Raw genomic sequence first — 7,143 nt, 5'->3', positions numbered from 1 at the left:
CAACATCCCCTTAGTGTTGTTCATGAGCACCTAGGGAAAGGATGAACGGAACATCCCTGTTTCAACATCCCCTTAGTGTTGTTCATGGGCTGAACGGAACATCCCTGTTTCAACATCCCCTTAGTGTTGTTCATGGGCACCTAGGGAAAGGATAAACGGAACATTACTGTTTCAACATCCCCTTAGTGTTGTTCATGGGCACCTAGGGAAAGGATGAACGGAACATCCCTGTTTCAACATCCCCTTAGTGTTGTTCATGAGCACCTAGGGAAAGGATGAACGGAACATCCCTGTTTCAACATCCCCTTAGTGTTGTTCATGGGCACCTAGGGAAAGGATAAACGGAACATTACTGTTTCAACATCCCCTTAGTGTTGTTCATGGGCACCTAGGGAAAGGATAAACGGAACATCACTGTTTCAACATCCCCTTAGTGTTGTTCATGGGCACCTAGGGAAAGGATGAACGGAACATCCCTGTTTCAACATCCCCTTAGTGTTATTCATGGGCACCTAGAGAAAGGATAAACGGAACATCACTGTTTCAACATCCCCTTAGTGTTGTTCATGGGCACCTAGGGAAAGGATGAACGGAACATCACTGTTTCAACATCCCCTTAGTGTTGTTCATGGGCACCTAGGGAAAGGATGAACGGAACATCACTGTTTCAACATCCCCTTAGTGTTGTTCATGGGCACCTAGGGAAAGGATGAACGGAACATCCCTGTTTCAACATCCCCTTAGTGTTGTTCATGGGCACCTAGGGCAAGGATGAACGGAACATCACTGTTTCAACATCCCCTTAGTGTTGTTCATGGGCACCTAGGAAAGGATAAACGGAACATCACTGTTTCAACATCCCCTTAGTGTTGTTCATGGGCACCTAGGGAAAGGATGAACGGAACATCACTGTTTCAACATCCCCTTAGTGTTGTTCATGAGCACCTAGGGAAAGGAGGAACGGAACATCCCTGTTTCAACATCCCCTTAGTGTTGTTCATGGGCACCTAGGGAAAGGATGAACGGAACATCACTGTTTCAACATCCCCTTAGTGTTGTTCATGGGCACCTAGGAAAGGATGAACGGAACATCACTGTTTCAACATCCCCTTAGTGTTGTTCATGGGCACCTAGGGAAGGATGAACGGAACATCACTGTTTCAACATCCCCTTAGTGTTGTTCATGAGCACCTAGGGAAATGATGAACGGAACATCACTGTTTCAACATCCCCTTAGTGTTGTTCATGGGCACCTAGGGAAGCATGAACGGAACATCACTGTTTCAACATCCCCTTAGTGTTGTTCATGGGCACCTAGGGAAAGGATGAACGGAACATCACTGTTTCAACATCTCCTTTGTGTTGTTCATGAGCACCTAGGGAAAGGATGAATGGAACATCACTGTTTCAACATCCCCTTAGTGTTGTTCATGGGCACCTAGGGAAAGGATGAACGGAACATCACTGATTCAACATCCCCAAAGTGTTGTTCATGGGCACCTTGGGAAAGGATGAACGGAACATCCCTGTTTCAACATCCCCTTAGTGTTATTCATGGGCACCTAGAGAAAGGATAAACGGAACATCACTGTTTCAACATCCCCTTAGTGTTGTTCATGGGCACCTAGGGAAAGGATGAACGGAACTTCACTGTTTCAACATCCCCTTAGTGTTGTTCATGAGCACCTAGGGAAAGGATGAACGGAACATCACTGTTTCAACATCCCCTTAGTGTTGTTCATGGGCACCTAGGGAAAGGATGAACGGAACATCACTGTTTCAACATCCCCTTAGTGTTGTTCATGGGCACCTAGGGAAAGGATGATCGGAACATCACTGTTTCAACATCCCCTTAGTGTTGTTCATGGGCACCTAGGGAAAGGATGAACGGAACATCACTGTTTCAACATCCCCTTAGTGTTGTTCATGGGCACCTAGGGAAAGGATGAACAGAACATCACTGTTTCAACAGCCCCTTAGTGTTGTTCATGGGCACCTAGGGAAAGGATGAACAGAACATCACTGTTTCAACAGCCCCTTAGTGTTGTTCATGGGCACCTAGGGAAAGGATGAACAGAACATCACTGTTTCAACAGCCCCATAGTGTTGTTCATGGGCACCTAGGGAAAGGATGAACAGAACATCACTGTTTCAACAGCCCCTTAGTGTTGTTCATGGGCACCTAGGGAAAGGATGAACAGAACATCACTGTTTCAACATCCCCCGAGTGATTTTCATTGGCACCTAGGAAAAGGATGACCGGAAAATTACTGTTTTAATTGTTTGTAATTTGATTTCTCTAAAGGGGTCCTTACTCCTTTGCCTCTTTGCTCGCCTTGTTGGAAAATAAGCTTGTCAGTTATGAATACGCTGAGACTTATAGTCTTAGTTTCTTGAGCACCTGGTATTCTTTAAAGATACAAGATCCTTTCCGCGAAAACTGTATTGTAGACCTTCACAGAAACGTCTGAGTTTGTACAGACGCTACTGGTTAATCCAATAAGCTATAGATGTGTTGTATGTGCTTCTTTTGAATGTTCTTGCAATTCTTATTTCGGTGTGTATTTTATAATCGTTGACAGGCAGGTTAGACGTGTCCAAGACAATTTTCCATTTTGATGTATTCATTTTTAATGGTCAATAAAGTGCTGTTATTGTTATTGCTATTGCTATTTTTAGTGTTATTGTTATTGCTATTGCTATTGTTAGTGTTGTTGTTAATGTTAATGGTGTCCTTCCACTTGGACGCACCAGAACACACACCAGAACACACACCAGAACACACACCAGAACACACACCAGAACACACACCAGAACACACACCAGAACACACACCAGAACACACACCAGAACACACACCAGAACACACACCAGAACACACACCAGAACACACACCAGAGCACACACCAGAACACACACCAGAACACACACCAGAGCACACACCAGAACACACACCAGAACACACACCAGAACACACACCAGAACACTCACCAGAACACACACCAGAACACACACCAGAACACACACCAGAACACACACTAGAACACACACTAGAACACACACCAGAACACACACCAGAACACACCAGAACACACACCAGAACACACACCAGAACACACACCAGAACACACACCAGAACACACACCAGAACACACACCAGAACACACACCAGAACACACACCAGTAATTCGGCCAAAAATTGCGATTTAGACCAGAAGGCAGCCAGACAGTTGTTACACTCTAAACTGATGTGTTCCATTTTTGAACATACTTTCTGTAACCATTTTTGAACACAATGTGACATAGTGAACACTAGTGTTTACCACGTGTGCTACTTTTGGTCTATATGAGAATTATATTGTGACTATGTCATAATGTGTTCTATCTAGCAGCTTTTTTTCGGAGATGTCGATTTTGTTTCCACTGAATTGTGTTTGTGTGATTTTCACCTGTAAGTGCCATATTCCATCAGCTTTCGTTGCCGCTCAGTGATTTTTTTTTCTTCTGTTGAGCAGTTAGCTTACTTTGAAATGTTTCATAAACACATTTTAAAGTTATAACAGACAGTTTGAATTCACGCGTAAATGTTTCTTGTGTAGCAAGGTATCTTTAACAACGAAGGCGTGTTCAACTCAGTCTAATCTCAGTGAACGTAGTGAGGTGCTTTTATTTATTTATTTTTCTCCTTGAGGACAAAGTATTTGTCGGTTGCCACTACGCACTTCACATGTTTGTAATAGAGACCTCAGCTCAGACAGTTTGTTAAAAAAGCAAAGATCTTATTTTACTCTCAGCGAGGGAGGGATTAAAGTGCTGTGGACGTTGTTGTTATACGTGAATCTGATACAATTCCGATCGTGTGGTTTGGTTTTTTTTTTTTTTTTTTTTTTTTGGGGGGGGGGGTTGTTGCCTGGAGTGAAGGTAAAAAAAAAATTCCCTATCAGATAATCTGTCCCACTTTCAGATTGTCCGTCCGACTGTCTGTCTGTCTGTCTGTCTGTCATTCCGTCCGACCGTCGGTCTGTCGGTGTATGTGTCTTGTCAATGTTTCTCTGTGTGTTCATTCGATCGTCGGTGCGTGTACAACACACCTGGTAATGAAGGTCTTGTTATATATATATGAAGTCTTATATCGCGCGCGTATCTCCAGACTTGGTCTCAAGGCGCAGGGATCTGCCCGTCTGCCTGTCTGCCTGACAGTCTGCCTGTGTCCCGGGTGGTTTCCCTCATTGTCTGTCTATCTGTTTCTCTTCCTGTCTGTATGTCTGTCTCTCCTCCGCATCTGTGTACCTATACGCCCACGTACCGATCACCTGTCCTTGTCTACATTTCTGCGTCAAAACTGACGATAAACGAGCACCTCAAGCGAGACTGTTTGTGGGAAAAGATTAGGTAATAAGAAGGATCAAATGAACAACTTTCTAAATGAATAGTGTAAACAGAACTTACGATAAAATGCGTGTGACGTGAAGCGTTTAAACGTTAATAAATCTAAGTGGGGGAGGGGGGGGGGAGAATCAGATTTGTACAAGTGTTTGTCTCTCCGAATGTGGAAATAATTACGAATTATATATTCAGATCTCGAGTATGCTTGATCGCATTTTCAAGAAAAACAGTCCCTACGTGAATTTCAGAGACAGTGATTAGCTCGATAATATCGAGACTAGAAAGACCAGGCTTAAAAACAAGTATCTGTCTGTCCTAATGTGAACTTATGGCGGGGATGTAGCTCAGTCGGTAGCGCGCTGGATTTGTATCCAGTTGGCCGCTGTCAGCGTGAGTTCGTCCCCACGTTCGGCGAGAGATTTATTTCTCAGAGTCAACTTTGTGTGCAGACTCTCCTCGGTGTCCGAACACCCCCGTGTGTACACGCAAGCACAAGACCAAGTGCGCACAAAAAAAGATCCTGTAATCCATGTCAGAGTTCGGTGGGTTATAGAAACACGAAAATACCCAGCATGCTTCCTCCGAAAACGGCGTATGGCTGCCTAAATGGCGGGGTAAAAAACGGTCATACACGTAAAATTCCACTCGTGCAAAAAAAACCACGAGTGTACGTGGGAGTTTCAGCCCACGAACGCAGAAGAAGAAGAATGTGAACTTATTACAAACTATGTATTCCGATCTCGAGTATGTTTGTACGAATTTTACAGAAAAACAATTAGTTCAAGACATAGTTTTAGACTTTCTTCGATCGTGACTTTGAGAGACAGTGATTAGCTAGATAATGTAGAGACTAGAAAGATCAGGCTTAAGTGTTTGTCTATCTTAATGTGTACTTATTACGAACTTTGTATTCAGATCTCGAGTGTGTTTGTTCGAATTTTACAGAAAAACAATACGTTCAAGACCTAGTTTTAGACTTTCTTCGTGACTTTGAGAGACAGTGATTAGCTAGATAATCTCGAGACTGAAAAGATCAAACACGTTCAAGTCCTGACCCGAGTGCCGTTTTGATGAGGTAAAAACGTCTGTGGGTGCAAACACCGTGCTGCGATAGTTTACAATTTGTTCACTCGTGATTTCTGTCAGCAAATCTTTGTTTGTGCATCTTGTTGAAATAACTTCAATCTCCTGGAAGGTAAAAAGCTCCTGGTTTATTCGCCAAACACAAAACAGCAAGGGGAGAGTTTACCAGGTGTCTCTTGATGTCAGCTCTTCTTCTCTGTGCAAAGCATCGGCCTCTCTAGGTTTGAAATATTTGACATCTTGAACGTGATAGGTAGCAGGTCCCGTTAATACTCGGTTTTTTGTATGCTAAAAAGTGAGTTTTTTTCCGTTTTCTAGTGTCGAATTCAGGCTGACAGATTTTGGTTTTCTTGTATGCTGGAAAGTTTTTGTTGCTGTTGTTTTTGTTGTAGTTGTTTTCTTGTTGTTCTTTCTTCTAATTTGTTGAGGGGGTGTTTGATTGTTTCTTTTTTTTTCTTTCTTTCTTTCTTTCTTTCTTTCTTTCTTTCTTTCTTTTTTTTCTTTTTTTTTTCTTTTTTTTCTTTCTTTCTTTCTTTCTTTCTTTCTTTCTTTCTTTCTTTCTTTCCTTTTTCACTTTCTTTCTTTCCTTCTTTCTTTCTTTTTAATAATGACTCATTTTGGCTTTCTTTGGGTACTGACAGAGAATGTTTGACCTTCATAATGACTGATTGTCGATGCTGAAAAGTGGATTGTTTTTCTTTTTTAAAGCGACATATTTTGGCTTTCTTTTGACACTGACAGATAAGCTTAATGCTAGATTTAAAATTCATTTTTATGAACGTGACATTTTCTGCCTTTTTTGTTTTGCAGACTGGTACAAATCACTCTTTTTATCGGTATAGTCACACTGTTTCAACACTTGGTGATGTTAGTCTTATTCTTTGTATTTGGATTTGTTTTACCTCGGTATACTTTGATCGTTTATTACTACAGTACTGGCTAAAGTATTTTAGATTGACAGGTTTTGGTTCTAATCCGTCATTTTTTTAGACTGTTTTACCACGCAAAGGTATTAATTTTGTCTGATTCTTAACCATTGAAGTACAATGTTTGACACTGAAGAGAGCCAGTATCCGTATGGCTTTGGTTTGGTGCGTGTGGCCTGGCTAAGTGTGTGTGTGTGTGTGTGTGTGTGTGTGTGTGTGTGTGTGTGTGTGTGCTTGTATGTGTTAGTGTGTGTGTGTTTGTGTTTGTGTGTATGTGTGTGTGTTAGTGTGTGTTTGTTTGTTTGTGTGTGTGTGTGTGTATGTGCGTGTGTGTGTGTGTGTGTGTGTGTGTGTGTTTGAGAGTGTGTGTATGTGTATGTGTGTGTGTGTCTGTGTGTCTGTGTCTGTGTGTCTGTGTCTGTGTGTGTGTGTGTGTGTGTGTGTATGTGTTAGTGTGTGTGTGTTTGTGTTTGTGTGTATGTGTGTGTGTTAGTGTGTGTGTTTGTTTGTTTGTGTGTGTGTGTGTATGTGTGTGTGTGTGTGTGTGTTTGAGAGTGAATAGAATAGAATAGAATAGAATAATGTTTATTGTCATGAACCAGTAAAGTTATTGACACAACAAACAACAAATAATGCATTATACAATGCTAAAACAATCCGTAACAAATTTGCCAAGACGAACTTGAACTTCGTCTTCTAAAAATAAGTTACTTGGATTTTTGTTAGCATATTTCATATTGATATGTGA

Source organism: Littorina saxatilis, linkage group LG17, assembly GCF_037325665.1.
Source record: "Littorina saxatilis isolate snail1 linkage group LG17, US_GU_Lsax_2.0, whole genome shotgun sequence".
Classification (NCBI taxonomy): domain Eukaryota; kingdom Metazoa; phylum Mollusca; class Gastropoda; order Littorinimorpha; family Littorinidae; genus Littorina; species Littorina saxatilis.
The sequence above is the reverse complement of the archived record's forward strand: the minus strand, read 5'-3'. Positions refer to the sequence as shown.